This window comes from Planococcus citri, chromosome 3, assembly GCF_950023065.1.
Source record: "Planococcus citri chromosome 3, ihPlaCitr1.1, whole genome shotgun sequence".
Taxonomy (NCBI): domain Eukaryota; kingdom Metazoa; phylum Arthropoda; class Insecta; order Hemiptera; family Pseudococcidae; genus Planococcus; species Planococcus citri.
This window is the reverse complement of record NC_088679.1, coordinates 82374459-82391577: the sequence shown is the minus strand read 5'-3', so window position 1 is coordinate 82391577 and position 17119 is coordinate 82374459. Positions and strand designations below refer to the sequence as shown.

Genomic DNA, 17119 nt, shown 5'->3' with positions numbered 1-17119 from the left:
GAATTTAATCAAACTGTTCTATTTAAAAGCTCTAAAACTAATTTAGACGGTTTTTTTATGGCAATTTAAAAATCTGGAATTCGCTCTCGGATAACTCGAACCCCCCCCCCTCCCTCCCTCCACATTCAGACCCAATTCATCATAATATCAAAATTAAACTATACGGTAAAGTGGAATTTAGCTTTCCCGAAAAAGGCTCATATCAAATTTCAGCTTTCTAAATCAATTTGGTTAAATTTTGATTTTTTTTCCAGTTATTTTTAAACCCAAATACCTGCTACTTATTTTCAAAAATTCACCAAAAATTGACAAATGTACAAGGGCTCTGAAAGTTTGGCCGTTGATGTATTTTTTATGCGCTTTTGATTTAAGCTTGCCCGGGTTCAAGAATTTTTTTGCCTGCTGAAAAGATTCCCCTCTGATTGTGAGCAGATTTTGTGGTTTTATCAATTTCTTGCACAACGCGGTGCCTACGACTCAAAAATGTGATACACGCTCGAAACACACGTACGACATGAAATTCCTCTTAAAATTTCTCCACATCATCATCTGCGAGTTGGAGTTTGCTTTTCTTTCGACACGTGCGTCGTATATCGCACGAACACGCGATGAAATGGAAATAATACATATACAGTATATAAGAAGCCCAAACTCTATTTGACCACTCATCGCGGATGCATAAATGGCAAAAGGCTTAGTCGTATTTTACTTTTTGGTCGTGGAAATAGCATCGTAATTGATGCATAGGCTAGATAGAGATTCTGTGTCTGTCTTGGTATGTACATGGCACATAGGACTCGTATTGTCTATGTATGTATGGCATGGTATAGCACCCATAATTCAAGCCAAAGCTCGCTCTGCGTCTGTCTGTCTGCCTGTATATCTGTATAAACGCGAAATACGTGATAACAATGAATATTATGTGCAAGATGAACGCAGATGCCCTAGTATTTCTGCTTTAACGCGCAATTTTTTCTATTCTCTCATCTCGTATTGTATATACGAGAGTGTGTATTTCCCGTTATTATGTTGCCTTCTGAATCCAGCTCATAAAGATGTGCCAGATGTAAAAAATGAAAAAGGAAATATCAAAGCGAATTGTTGCCGAGAAGAAAACGGCATGAAAAAAAAATATATCACATACACCAGACCCGAGATGTAAGTACTGATCAAAGAATATGCGATTTTGCAACGAAATAGAGAGACTTTGGTTCGATGTTTACGCTATCAAAAACTATATTAGCTTTAGTGTAGCCGAAGCCTATTTCAGTTGTATGTAATTTGATATCGCGTAAATTTTTTTGGACAGATTGCGGAAGAAGAAAAAAAAATACAAAATACGAAATAAAAACTGGAAAATCTTGTATCTTTTCGTTTCATCTGTTTCGAGTAGGATTTATTTTCTATTTTTGTATGTTCGCATTTTCCATTTTCTTTTTCATTCATTTTTTAAAACAATTCAACAGATGAACTACCTTAACGTTGATGGTGACTGGGGAGGGAAAAGTACATTATCTTTCACGTACTTACCTCGTCAGTTCCTCCTCGAGGTTTTTTCAATCGTTTTCATGGTTTAAATACGGAATTGTGTCGAGTCGATGGTTCTGAGGTGAGGTGTTTGGGCGGTCAAAATTTTGGACGAATGGATGTGAAATGACCAGACCTGATTGATTCGCTGATTTTTTTCCTAATTGGGCAGTAAAATTTTTCCAATTTGTCTGTACAATATTCAATTTTGAAAACTTTGTGTGAAATGGCGCAAAGCTTTTATTTCAAGCTTTATATTGGCTACTTTCAACGGTTCTATAAATGTAAGTATCTCAACGAGCATAAGCATTTCTAGGTCGGACGAAGAGGAATTGGAAGAGGGTCTTGAAATACGCCACCAGAAGCAATTTTAGGAGCTGAAATTAATTTTTCGATTTTTGGCGAATTTTCGCAAATTCAAATTTGGTTTATTTCTCATGAAAAAAATCGAGAGATCGAAATAACGTACGAGGCTGAATTGTGATTTGTACTCCATTTTTATGACCTCGCGAGTCGATGCAGATTCTTGTGGATTCCAAATCTGCCAAAATCCGTATAAAAAGAACACATCTGTTGTGTTCAAAAAATGCGTAGGTATAAATTAATTAGGACGGCCGGATCCCCCCCAAAAAAATTCGGCAGATTTTGAAAAAATTCAACAGGAACTTTCGTTTTGAGTTGAAAGTTCCTTAATGAATATTTCAATCGCAGAGGTGCCCCTGGAGGAGATAAATACCCCTCGAAGAAAAGGAATTTTCAAAAAATCGTATTTTTTCGCTCCTGTCGCTGCCCAACCTGTTTGGGAAAAAATGGCCCAGCCCTAAATGAAAGTACATATTTGAGATTTTGCGCCAATCTACATATAGGTACATACGATGTTTTCGTCAAAATCCAAGACCACTTTTAGGGTTCTACTGAGCCGTTAAAAATTTGAAAATCGTTCGTGTTTCGCAAAAATTTTCTTCGCAAAAACCAAAATATTGAAAGATATCGTTCCTGAAACTGGGGAAATATTTTGGAACGCGGTGGTTTCAATTTTTGGGTCATTACTGTCAATTTCAAAAAAACCTAAAAACGTGAAAATTTTGAGGTAATTACCTAAAGCGGTTTAGCGATTGCCCAATAAGCTCCAACTAAAATTATATTCGCTGAATTTCATTTTTCGCTTCTTCAAAGTGATTTGAAATTTCTGGAAAAAATCGTTGTAGGCTCCAGAGTGACCCAAAAAAAGTAGTTGATGATATGGGGGAGTTGAATCAAAAGAGTCATTCAAACTGAAAAAGTATAAAAATGGCCTTTGAAACAGCTTTTTTGAAGTTTTCAAATACCTAAGCATTCCCGAATTCACCGAAAATCCAAAAATAAACTTTAGGACCTGAAAATTTTCGATAGTTTCTTTTCGAATATTTTGCGATAATTAAGACGAAACATGGCGAGATATGAATTTTGCTAATTTCAAAAGACCAAAAAATTTGTCACGTCATCGGCTATTTTTCTCGATTTTTTGAAATAGCCCATAACGGCCAAAAAAAGTTGGCACCACTGCGTTCGAAAATAATCCCCCAGTTTCAGAAATGAAATTTTTCGATATTTTGGTCTCATCGATGCGAAATATTTGAGAATAAAAAATGTTTAAAACACGAATTTACGCAAAAATAAGATTTTTGAGTAGGTTAGCTAGTACCTATCGATAAAAGTTATCAAATTCGAATGGACCACGGTACAGCGAAATACGAGTAGTCTAATGTTTATCTCGTAACAGGCAAAAGGTATGTAAACAATAAACATCGCACATCTCAAACGCTTCTTCAACAGCAAAGTCGAGTGAAACATTCGCAAAGACAACAGTGAACTACGAAATTCAGATAAGTAACTGGAAAGGACGATCATTGATCATCTATAAAATTTAAGCATTTGTTAAACAACCCCTCAGTCGAGTATATCCTTTTGCAGTATATTCAAACAACTCGCGATAGATACCTACTCGTACTTTTCAAACCATCCAGCTGCGCCATTCGAAATTTATTCAATCGAATTAAAGATAGTTGTCTTTAGACGACGAGAGATCTAATTATAACGGCCAAGTTTAAGAACACCCAACTAAGGAAAACAAACTCGGAAAAACAACTGGCAAAAAAGTTGTCGTGTTCTTTCTTTTTTTTTTTGCTGGCGAACACAAACTTCACCGTTGTAGCGTGAATTCCGGCAGGTATACTTGATATGGGATAACATTTCCAGATACCTACGTGGAAGAGGTTAAAGGGCAATGGCATATTTTATGGGCGTCGAAGAACGTGAACGAGGAAAAAAAGCAACTCGAATACGAATGCGAATACGAATACAGGATAGTGAGGTGTGCTCTAAAAGGAATACCTAACGAGATTGTATTTTTTCGCCTTATTTTCACATATGTACGTTGAAAATTTTTCCACTTGGAGAAATTCACAATGGAAGAAATTACGACCAGTTAGGTGGACTGTAAGGGATGCGCGTAATACGCTATGTGCGTGATTACGATCGTTATAAATTTTGTATGCACGAGTATGTAATGTACTAAAACACATTAGCAGGCCGAACTGATATCCAAGAACCGACTGCTTATGGTAGGCTACTTATGCCCGCTAATCGCCAGCTAAAGGTTAAAACGATCGTAGTAAAGGTATTTTTGATTACAGGTATAAGAATACGTACGTATTTTTCAAGTCGATCGAGTAAAAAATACCCGCCATGTGCCCTTTGGGCGACCAATTGCACGCAGTTCGAGAGGTGTGACAATACACCAAAATGTGTTCATATCATGTCATCGCACGTAGCCTATAACTACGAATTACGTATAGTACGCATGAAAAAAATTACCCACGCTACGTCAAATAAATACACAGTAGGTCTACGCTATATGTATAACTTACTATACGAATAAGTATCACGACCACCTTAATCTAAACCAAATTACAGCACGAAACCAGGCCAAGGATTAATTTCGATTTTTTCCTCGCCAACTTTGTTTCGCGTCTCATCGTCGCTCTATGGTACTATAGGTGTAGGTACTTTAAATTCTCCGAAGAAAATCTTTCAATTTGAAAAATATTTTCCTCCGATTCAGCAGCTAAATTAAAAATCAAACAATTTCGATACACCATTACACCATACCTACATTTATGTATTATGTAATTTGCATCATTTGGGTGAAAAGCAAAGCTATAGTATGAGTTTGAGTACACAGACCCTAACCAAGAACCACGGAGCAGCCTCGTTTCCCACTATCGTACGAGCTGTTCTCGCATCTTTACCGCGTATACTTATAATACGTACGAGTATTATAAACCTAGGCGATGCGATGAAGATTTTACAAAGTTGCGAAAAATGTTGGAAAATGATTGATGATCGTGACATTGTAAGGAAATAGTTTTTCGATTATTGCCGCAAAAATGTTTATACGTGTACAGCGTGTCCTATAAACTTAACACTCTCAGCGAATATCAACGTTGAACGCTCTCGCTCTCGCTCTCGCAGCTAACGCCTTCTCTCTACTCGTATACTTTCTTCGCTTTTGTCGACAAAATGAGTCGGTGTCGTTATTCAATCCGCGCGTTTTCTTTTTACTTGATAATATGTCTTCATCCTTATGTCATCGTTTCATTCTTGCCTATTTTTTTTTTTTTTTTTTTTTGTTGCTTTCTTTTCACGCTTCTACTTCGTCTTATTACTTTTTTCCTTCGTTGTGGGCGCCAAAGTTTGATATGTAATCAAATTCAGAAGTGATTTTGAGTTTTGCCAACTTCCAAAGGAAAAAAATAACGCGAGGAAAAAGAATCGAACGAGTTCAAAGTGCTCGATATAACCAAGAATTATACGTGTTGGTAGGTAATAGAAATTCAATAAACAGGCAAGGCGTGCAAACGATACTGAAAAATTCGTTTTCAGAAAATATTTCAAATGAAGACGCGAATTTCATGAGACAGAGATGCTGCAGGTCAATTTACAACACAAAGTAAATTATCCCCGAATTTTATCATTTTTAATGTAGAATAATAAGTAAGTATTGATCGTTATCAATATCAAACATCGAAGTTTTTTTTTTCGGCCCACGCTTTAATATATCTAATAATTTCATGAATTTTCATTCCCCCCTCCCTTTCCTCAAAAATACCTATTTTATTAAATTAGTCAGGCCCTATAAACGGTTATTTTTATACTCTTGACCGTTTTCTTCCAATATAATCCTGCTCTTGACATGAAAAATTAAGCATGCGACTAAAATTTAAATTTTTTACAGTCTGAAAAACAATAATGCTCACAAAAGAAGTATATCTAAGTACATACATACCTACTTACTTACTGACAAGCAGAGGCGAATCGAAGTCATTTCATTTGGAGGGGGGGTGTATCATGTCATTTTGCCGACAAAAAAATTGTGATTTTTCTGACAAAAATCAAAATTTTAACATGCTGAATACCAGTAGCGTATGCTGAAATCATTGGGGACAGGGTTATTTTCATTTTTGATGGAGGGGGAGCAAAACCAGATTTTTGGACATGAAAAATCGGAATTTTAGATAATTTTCTGAAAACTTTTCAAAAAGAATTATCAGTTTATTGAAAAGAAGGTAAAATTACTGCTCGAGCGAAGCGAGAGCGACATTTTTTTTAAAAAATTGGTCCAAAAAACGAAAAAAAAGTCATTTTTGTATGTTTTTGAACAGTTAGTTGGCTCTATTCAGAGAAAATGAAAAATTCGTACTATTCAAATAGTTTGAGTATTACTACGAGTATTTCAGGAATTTTCTTTTCAATTTTTGAGTTCACGTCAATTTTAATGAAGGAATTTTTTTTTGATCTCAATATTTTTCAAATTCAATCACAGATTTCGCGAAATTGTGAGTTTGAAAGTGGGCCGAGCGAAGCGAGGGCAAAAGATTTTGAAAATTTGTAGTTTCAAGAAGCAAACCAGCAGTAATTTTGATGTGAAAGGTTAGTTTGAAAAATAGAAAACAACATTTTAGCCCGAGCGAAGCGAGGGCAAACGCTTTTTAAAGAATTGAGAATTTTTGAGGATAGTTTGCTGATTTTGTCGGCAAATTAACGATTTGATTTTGCCGACAAATTCCGAATTTTCAAATGATTGGGGGGTGTGTATACCCCCTATACCCCCCCTTAAAGCCGCCCCTGGCTACGAAGTACTGCAGGTGAATTTCAAGTCGTTTTGAAGCCTCCAGCGGCTTCTTGAAAATTCCTGAAGCCTCCAGCATGATTTTTGAAACTCGAAATTTGCAAAAATTCCATCAAATTGGAATTGTAAAGCTGAAATTCATTCTAAAAACTAATTTCAATAAGCTACGAAGTACTGCAGGTAAATTTCAAGTCGTTTTGGAGCCTCCAGCGGCTTCTTGAAAATTCCTGAAGCTTCCAGCATGATTTTTGAAACTTTAAATTTTTACAAAATTTCATCAAATGGAGACGGAAAGCTGAAATTTATTCTGCAAACTAATTTAAATACACTACGAGGTCAGCTGTAGGTGGATTTCAAGCTGTTTTGGAGCCTCCAGTATATTTTTGAAACTTGAAATTTCCCCAAAATTTCATCAAACTGAAATGGAGAGTCGAAATTCATTCTGCAAACTAATTTCAATACGCTACGAAGTTGACTGCTGGTGGATTTCAAGGCGTTTTGGAGCCTCCAGCGACTTTTTGAAAGGTTGTATGGCGTTTTTTTGGAAAATTGAAATTTCGTAAAAGTACTCAGCAGGAAGCTTCAAAACCATATGAAACCACCATGTAGCCTGCGAAGTAAATTTCAGCTTGCCAACTCCATTCGATAAATTGATGTTGCGGGAATTTCAAGTTTCAGAAATCTACTGGAGGCTCCAAAAATTTTAAAAAAGTCGCTGGTGGCTCCAAAACGGCTTGAACTCACCTGAAGTCTTCTTCAGAGGGTGTTAAAATCGGAGTGTAGAGTAAATTTCAGCTTTCCATCTCCATTTGATGAAATTTTGTAAAAATTTAAAGTTTCAAAAATCATGCTGGAGGCTTCAGGAATTTTCAAGAAGCCGCTGGAGGCTCCAAAACGACTTAAAATTCACCTGCAGTACTTCGTAGCGTATTGAAATTAGTTTTTAGAATAAATTTCAGCTTTACAACTCCAATTTTATGGAGTTTTGTGGAAATTACGAGTTTTAAAAATCTGCTGGAGGCTCCAGAACTGCTCAAAACGGGTTGAAACCGTTTCCAATCGATTTGGCATGTCGAAAATAGGATATATCCCAAATTTCAGCTTTCTTGGTCAATTTGGTAAAATTTTGATTTTTCCCCTCATTTTTGGCCTAAATTGGATTTTCAAAAATTCACCAAAAATCGAAAAACGCACTTTAGCACTTGAAATTTTGACAGGTGATAAATTTTTGCATGATCTTTCGATCTACCTTTGTGAGGTTTGAAAAATTTTGTGCTAGATAGTCCTATGTTGAAACGCAAAATCTGCGATTTCGGCTGACCTGTCAATCGAAATGGCCGCCATTTTAGGCCAACTTTTTTTTGGGCAAGTTTGCTTTAAAATGTTCCTTAGGATGTCCCCTTTAAGAAAAAAGTTGTCCCGGAGGATCGGCGGGGGGGTGCAATTACTCCTATTGTCATTTGCCGGACTAAGGACTATACATAAGTATTAAGATCATATTATACTCGTACATATATTCAGGGGATAATGATCAGAGCAGTTTAGAGCTGTTTAATGAGATCTGATTAGATCAGATCAAGCGTACATTTGGTCAGATTCAATTTATAGGAATGCAATACATAATTTTCTCACGCGTGTGTGGATTTTTATAAATAGGTGTAGGCTACATATTTAATCGTTTAGGTACCTCGGTTTTTCAGTTCTTGCGAAATTACAAATTTGAAGATGTGTGCGGTATTATGCTTTGAAGGGATGAGTTGGGGGGGGGGGCATTACAATTGGCGATCATCGAATTTAAACGCGTATATTGAACAGTGAACACCATGCCCCACAATCGTTCTGTTTTTGTTTGGTTGTTTTTCAAAAATCGCCCAAAATTGTGAAACTTTTTTATGCAATGTTTTCTCAGTAGTTGGTTACGTTCATTGAAATCGATAGGGTACCGCATTTCACCCCTCTACGAGAATTTCACGCTTACTAAATCTATAAAAAAAATTCCCCCAAAACGAATAATTTCTTCGAAAAGAAAATGTGTATGGTACCTAATTTAATTATTCATCTCGGCGATTATTTCGCTAATAAATTAGAAAAGTTGAAAAGTATATCTGACTATGAAAGCCGAATTTGGAGCAAGAGAGTGGGGAAGAGGGGGTCGGGTCTCGTTGCGGGTTACGCGGATATGGCGGAAAAGCGAAATAAAATGATACCGCGTATAGTTGGAATGCGAGTTTATCAATCATTTTCCAACCCATACTCGTATTCTCCGTAGAAGATACGGTATCGGTAGGGGTAGGGGTTGGAGTAGAGGTAGATATTGCAAAGAGTGGCGTTGGCTTTTGCGGTGTGGCATGAAAAAGCAATTCAATTTAGCTGCAAGACACTTATGGTTTATTCAGCGATGTTTTGCGGATTGTTAAATGCCGTGTGTACTGCAGGTAGAATACCTTACCTACTCGTACGTATGTCTACGTACAAATATATGTATTTGCTGTTTGACGTTTGGCACGCGCGACATTCTCCGTTATACTTTTGGGGATTATCGTTATTGTACGCGAGTACTTCTACCTCTATCCCTATATCTACTGTATATGTACATACCAGAATGCAGACTATAGGGTACGTAGACTTACTCATATGGTAGGTATTCCTTTACCTGGCTTCGAAAGCCATGCACTGCGTTGGCGTATAGGTATTGTTCCCGTTCGCGACACAATTTCGGCGAGTAAGACGAGACACTCAGGCTCATCTTTGAACTACGAGTACATTGAAAGGTTTATAATCGCTTTTAATGCTCGTTTGCTCGTGTACGATCGAGCCCGAGTTTGAGCCTGAATTTGTAGGTTTGTAAGCGTATTCGTATCGAGAGAACCTTGAATTTGTTATTTGATCGCGCCGTAAGATGAATGGCGAACCATTTATAATGGGCTAAGCGTAAATTTTAACTTTGACAAATTACTGGTACGAGTACAAGCGATAATTTATTACGTTGATTGCGCACACGACGTAGTCTTTTGGGATTATTGCGACGTTTGGCGGCGCGGCGTGGCAGTCGCGATTTCGGCGTCGTCATCGTCATCGTCATCGTCTCAAAGAATACTTACTTACCATACCTATCCCGCACCTACTCGTCTCGTCGAAACGTTTTTAATTAATTTCAATAAATTGCCAATTAATTTAGAATTAAATTGTATTAATGTAGGTGCTTTTCGACGGCGCGGCTTCGGCGACGACCGAGGCTGATTTATCGAAATTGATTTGTCGCTTTTGCGAGATTAAACGTTTCGATGCTCGGCTGCTTGGCGCGTTAATTAATGTTATTTAAACGATACCTCGACGTCGCGTCGACTGCTAACTTTGTAATGTAAATCGAGTCGAGATTTCCTTATTGTACAGATTATTTTACCTGTACAGTCAGAGGGCAGCACAGGGGAAATGCTACGTTCGAAGTTCGAAGCAAAATAGTGCAGTTTTACTGGAGGGAATGGGTCTTCAAATTAGCAAAGGATACGGCCATTTTAGAAGCTGCGAAGACGTGAAATCTGCTGGGAAGAATCTGTCAAGTTATGAATTTGAAAACCGATTCGGAAAACTTGACCGTATTCGTATGGTATCCTTACAAAGAATTCCCTGATCTTAGCCCACACATTGGCGGTGTTGTCAAAAAGTCTTAAAAAACTCGCTGAAACTAACTCCAGTCTCCAGCTATAACAACGTGCAATGTTCATGTGTGTTAGAAAATACCTAGGAGCCAACTCGGGATGTATCAGCGTGGCGCGGGGGCGGTGACTCGATGGGTTAAATCATAATTTTGACACTATCGCCGCGAACTTGTCTCCAAAATAATGAACAGTATCGCGTACGAAATCTGTTGCGGAAACTTTCGTATACTCGGAGATTTACTCGCTTTTATGACTTACGAGTCGAGTATGAACGATACAACTTGAGCAATATAAAACTATCCGGTGTATAGCGCAGCGTATGTGTTTGACTGTTTGTTTACTGTTTGCTAACGAAACCCATCGCTTTTCCTATAATTTTCCAACTGGGACGAATTCCCTTATACGGATCTTATACGTAACTTCTTACGTTGGTAAACAACTTGAAAGTAGGTACGTCTACGTACATATGTCACGTGTAGATATGAAAAACTTGGAAACAGAAAAATAACCGGACATTAGTCGAAATACATAAAAAGTCGATGATTTTTTTCTCGTCCATGATTTGGGATATTCGCTTAAAGGTATTCCAATTAGGAGCCAGTACAAAACGTTTTGGACTGTACAAGAAGCATCGAAAGAGCTTCCAAACATGCTCGTGCATCGACACTTCAACTGGGGTCATTCCACGTCAATTAAACCAAGAAGTGGTAGGGAGGTTCGGCGATTTTTTTGAAATTTTTCCTGCGGAAAGACCTTCCGAAGGGATGACCAATGGCGCAAATCGCAGCCCTCTTAGTCCGGCATATGACAATAGGAGTAATTGCACCCCCCCCCCCGCCGATCATTCGGGACAACTTTTTTCTTAAAGGGGACATCCCAAGGAACATTTTAGAGCAAAGTTGCCAAAAAAAAAAGTTGGCCTTATTTACAAAATGGCGGCCATTTTGATTGACAGGTCAGCCGAAATCGCAGATTTTGCGTTTTAACATAGGACTTGCACGAACTTTTTCAAACTTTACAAAGGTAGATCGAAAGATCATGCAAAAACTTATCACCTGTCAAAATTTCAAGTGCTAAAGTGCGTTTTTCGATTTTTGGTGAATTTTTGAAAATCGAATTTAGGCCAAAAATGAGGGAAAAAATCAAAATTTTACCAAATTGACCAAGAAAGCTGAAAGTTGGGATATACTCTATTTTCGACATGCCAAATCGATTGGAAACGGTTTCAACCCGTTTTGAGCAGTTCTGGAGCCTCCAGCAGATTTTTGAAACTCGAAATTCCCACAAAATTCCATCAAATTGGAGTTGTAAAGCTAAAATTTATTCTAAAAACTAATTTCAATACGCTACGAAGTACTGCAGGTAAATTTCAAGTCGTTTTGGATCCTCCAGCAACTTTTTGAAAATTCCTGAAGCCTCCAGCAGATTTTTGAAACTTTAAATTTTCACAAAATTTCATCAAATAGAGATGGGAAGCTACGGAGAGTTGAAATTCATTCTGCAAACTAATTTCAATACGCATTTCGGCTGACCTGTCAATTAAAATGGCCGCCATTTTGTAAGTAAGGCCAACTTTTTTTTTGGCAACTTTGCTCTAAAATGTTCCTTGGGATGTCCCTTTTAAGAAAAAAGTTGTCCAGTGGATCGGCGGGGGGGGGGGGTGCAATTACTCCTATTGCCATATGCCGGACTATATATCTAGCCCATTTTTAAAGGCAGCCAGGGGGTGTCAAAGTTTTCAGTGAACCAAAAATATCATCCATTTCAGCAGTGGATTATTCGGCGATAACCGCGATACCTACCAAAATGGAACTTTTTCTCATAGTTAGGGATTTTGAAATGCTTTTTGGTGATATCATGAAAATCAGTGTTGCCACTTTTTTCGTACAAAAAATTAGCTCAAAAAGTTTCAAAACGTAGTTTTCATATCGATCCGACTCTCAAAAATTCTGAAAAAAATATATTATGCACAACTTTTCATGCTGAACAACATATTAAAAAATTGGGATGGTAACATGTTGCAAAGTTGATTTTAAAAAATTCAAAGTTTGCGAAAAAATGCGATTTTTTGATTTAAAACATGAAAAAATGTATTGATAGGTGAAGCTGACCCATTTGACCCCTATTTTACGTATCTGTTAAAAAAGTCGAAAAAACCGGTTCACTCAATGAAATATGTAGTAACTCCTCACAAAAAAATCAAAATTCGAAAAGATTCAAAAAATGAACGAATTTTTATTTTTTTGTTGCAAGTGTAATTTTTATCAACTTTTTCATGAAATACGTCAGAAAGAGGTCAAAATAAGACAACTGAATAAATTTAAACTTTTTTTGATGTTTGGAATTGAAAATTGAATGTATTCGAATTTTGATTTTTTGTGATGAGTTCATTTCATCGGGTGAAAGGGGTTTTTCAACTTTTTCAATGGATGCGTAAAAATAAAGGTCAAATGGGTCAACTTTACCAATCAAAACTTTTTTTCACGTTTTAAATCAAAAAATTGCATTTTTTCGCGAAGTTTAAATTTTTTAAAATCGACTTTGCGGCAAGTTACCATCTCAATTTTTTAATATGTTGTTCAGCATGAACAGTTGTCTATAGCATATTTTTTTCAGAATTTTTGAGAGTCGGAACGATATGAACACTACGTTTTGAAACTTTTTGAGCTAATTTTTTGTACGAAAAAAGTGGCAACACTGATTTTTATGATATCACCAAAAAGCCTTTCAAAACCCCTAACTATGGGAAAAAGTTCCATTTTGGTAGGTATCGCGGTTATCGAGTAATCCACTGCTGAGATGGATGATATTTTGGTTCACTGAAAACTTTGACACCCCCTGGCTGCCGTTAAAAATGGGCTAGAGGGTTGCGATTTGCGCCATTGGTCATCCCTTCGGAATTGGTCTTTCCACAGGAAAAATTTAAAAAAAATCGCCGAACCCACCTACCACTTTTTGGTCCAATTGACGTGGAATGACCCTTCAGGTTCTGAGAAGTGCATTTTTCAATTTTTCGTTAAAAATGCAAAAAAATCAGAATTTCAGAACCTAGAAAGCTGAAAGTTGGTATACAGTCTAGACGTACAACTTTTGAGTTTTTTGTTTGTGGGGGGGGGGCTGAAATTCTTAAAATATCGATGGAGCCTCCAGAACGGGTTGGAACAATATCCAGCCGACTCAATTTATGCTGAAATTAAGCTATAGAGGAAATTTTAGGTTATTGATTTTTATTTGGTAAAATTTTGTGGAAATTTCAGCTTTCATTAAATATTATGTAGGTTTATAACTGCTCAGAAGGGTTCGAAACCGTTCATTATTGGGGGGGGGGGGGGTCAAAAACAATCTATGTTCCAAATTTACAACTTTATAGGTTAGGAGTTTGATGATAATGACCTAGGTCAACGCAGAATGATCTACATATCTTTTAGAGCTGGGTCACGAGCTAATTTCACAACGTTTCACCCAAATTATTCTGTCTGGGGGTGAGACCCTCTCCACCCCTCCTGGCACACCTCTGAACGTTATGACTTTTTCAGCAATTTTTGGAATTTTTGGACCATTTCGAAAAATTTAAAACCCCGTGTTGGTCTCGCTGCTCTAATAAAAACTGAGCCAGAGATTCTGTCAGAAGACGACAGATCTTCACTTAGGAATGGTGAAATCACTGTGACGAACCTGAGCTTTGTCTTGGCCTTGGTAAATCTAAGTATATCTAGTCTACTACTCGTACGTTGATGAAGGCTCGTAATTTTTTCGTTTTTCACGTAGGTACACGTAGGTAAGATCGAACGCTCCAGAATTTACAGCAGTTCTCTAGATCATTACCTATTATGTAATTTTAGGTTATTTGAATAGTTAAATTAATTGTTTGCTATTACAGTCATTTACGATTTAACAAGTGCGCGTACTGTGTACCTACATAATACAAAGCTATATTACCTCCTACCTTGGCCCTACACTGTCGACTGTCGAGTGTGATTTCAGCTGTGGCATCAACGAACTCGTTGTGTACCTACCTGATACCTACGAGTATGTATGTGTAATGTGTATTGTGTATAAATAATTACGAATTTATGCAGCGGTACGAGTAGTTGTTTTATTATAATGTACCTACTACACCTAGTAAGTAGACAGGTATGAGGTGTACGCGTACCATAATTGTGTAGGTAATAGGTACACGTCGCGTCGCGTCGAGCACTGGGACTTACTTAGTAAGCTGATAATAGCAATAACCCATAGGTACTCGTAATGCAGAGAGGCTTGGGGAAAAAATCATTAATAGGTAACCCGCCGCGCCGTTAAATATTATTTTCATAATGAACGTTAATTTGTAGCGTTATAATTACGTACGAATGAAATGCACCATACGCGTACGCGTACGCGCGGATTTGAAGACGCGACGCGTCATCAGCCGCCTAAAGGGTTACGAAGCTCGTATACATATATTTGTCTACGATAAAGGTGAAGATTATATACTTCTTTGTATTTGGCATATACTCGTATAGCGTGATATTAGTTTTAGGCGTACGTGTGCGCGTGTTGGACTTGTATGTATATGCGATGCGTACAAATACAAATACAGGCGACGACGAAGCGAATGCGACCTAAGTATAAAGTGTGTCTTAACGAATAATGTAAACATCTCGCGAACGAGTTATGCAAATATTATGATAAAGAATATGGTACGTTTCGACCGAGTCGGAGTTTTCAATAGTTGACGACGATACGTCGTAATTAATCCATTTTACGTTGACGCATTCGTATCCGCATCGCATCGTCGCGAGCTCACTCCAATTTTCAGCCGAATGCCATAAGACGATGCGACGCAGAGGCAGACCGAGTCGGAGAGGGCTGTAGTGTACGTGTCAACGAGCGAGCCTATCATTTTTATCACGCGTCTTCGCCGCCGTATTCTAAAATTGATGCTAACTGAGTGTTAATATTTCGAAAGTATACGCGAAAATACGGATTTTGTATCGCTGAAAAAGCACTAAAATTCGATATGTAGAACCTACCTACCAAATTGTACTGTACCTGGAACACGATCGAATTCACTTAGCAAAAATTAAAATGGTCAGATTCTAACGAGGGAACCTCTTGAGGTGTCCGCCTCCGATTTGAACGGGACCGCGATTTTTGGAAAGATCATGTTCTAAAACCCCCAAATCCAAATTTTCAGCTGCCCAAGTTCATTTTTCGAATTTTGGCGAATTTTTGAAAATTCAAAATTGACTGTTTTTGGCGATTTAAGCTTTTTTAAAAAAAAGTACGTACTTTACCAATAAAAATGGTCAAATTAAGTCCCAAAACTGATAATAATTCCCCAAATCCAAATTTCACCATTTCCAGCCATTCTGGAGCCTCCAGCGCTATTTTTCAATTTCTCCAGAATTTTGAATATGCTCCAGAAGGCGTGAATATGAAGTTGGGCAACTAAAAATCGAGTTGTGTGTTATACTCGATCAGTTTAACGAGTTTATTCACATTTGAGTCGGTTTTGGGACGGACACCTCAAGAGTGGTTTTTTGACCAGCTTTTTTCAAAAAAAAAAATCAAGTTTTCCATTTGCGAGGAAATTTTTGAAATTTGCGCGAATCGCTGTACTTCGTCCACAACCAACCTCCCGAGACCGAATTCCGCCACTTCCTACCGATCTGGAACCTCCAGCGCGATTTTTAAATTTCTCCAGAATTTTGAATTTGCTCCAGAAGGCGTGAATATGCAATTGGGCAACTCAATTGTGGATACTGGATAAACTCGTTAAACAGACCGAGTATAACACACAATTCGATTTTTAGCTGCCCAATTGCATATTCACGCCTTCTGGAGCAAATTCAAAATTCTGGAGAAATTTAAAAATTGCGCTGGAGGCTCCAGATCAATGGGAAATGGTGGAATTCGGTCTCGGGAGGTTAGTTGTGGACGAAGTACAGCGATTCGCGCAAATTTCAAAAATTTCCTCGCAAATGGAAAACTTTTGATTTTTTGGATTTTTCAATTTTGAAAAAAGCTGGTCAAAAAACCACTCTTGTGGTGTCCGACCCAAAACCGACTCAAATGTGGATAAACTCGTTAAACAGATCGAGTATAACACACAACTCGATTTTTAGCTGTCCAATTGCATATTCACGCCTTCTGGAGCAAATTCAAAATTCTGGAGAAATTGAAAAATAGCGCTGGAGGCTCCAGAATGGCTGGAAATGGTGAAATTTGGATTTGGGGAATTATTATCAGTTTTTGGACTTATTTTGACCATTTTTATTGGTCAAGTACGTACTTTAAAAAAAAAAAAAAAAAACATAAATCGCCAAAAACAGTCAATTTTGAATTTTCAAAAATTCGCCAAAATTCGAAAAATGAACTCGGGCAGCTGAAAATTTGGATTTGGGGGTTTTAGAACATGCTCTTTTCAAAAATCGCGGTCTCGTTCAAATCGGAGGCGCACACCTCAAGAGGTTCCCTTGTAAGTACATAAAGGAAAATTTGAAGCTGCGAAAATGACTTTGAAAATCCTCAGCCTCACCCTCCCTGGAAATCACCAGTCACCACCCTCGCTGTCTCTTTACGCGTGTCCCAGAATAAGGTTTGAGAGTTGTCAACCAAAATTTCGGTTTTCAATTTTTTCGGATAAGTAAGTCTAAGTACCTATTTTACCTACGTAAAAATGACTGAAAATGCCAAAAATCGCAAACCCCAGCTTCTTATCTCGCCCCACAAAAAAGTAATAACTACTTAAATTTGGATACTTTAATTACTTATATCG

At 37.6% G+C, this 17119-nt stretch overlaps 1 protein-coding gene across 5 annotated transcripts in view; it reads left to right on the top strand.

Moving 5' to 3' along the window:
* Positions 1–17119, top strand: part of dnc (phosphodiesterase dunce) — a 474861-nt gene that overhangs the window by 209140 nt on the left and 248602 nt on the right. The window lies entirely within an intron of this gene.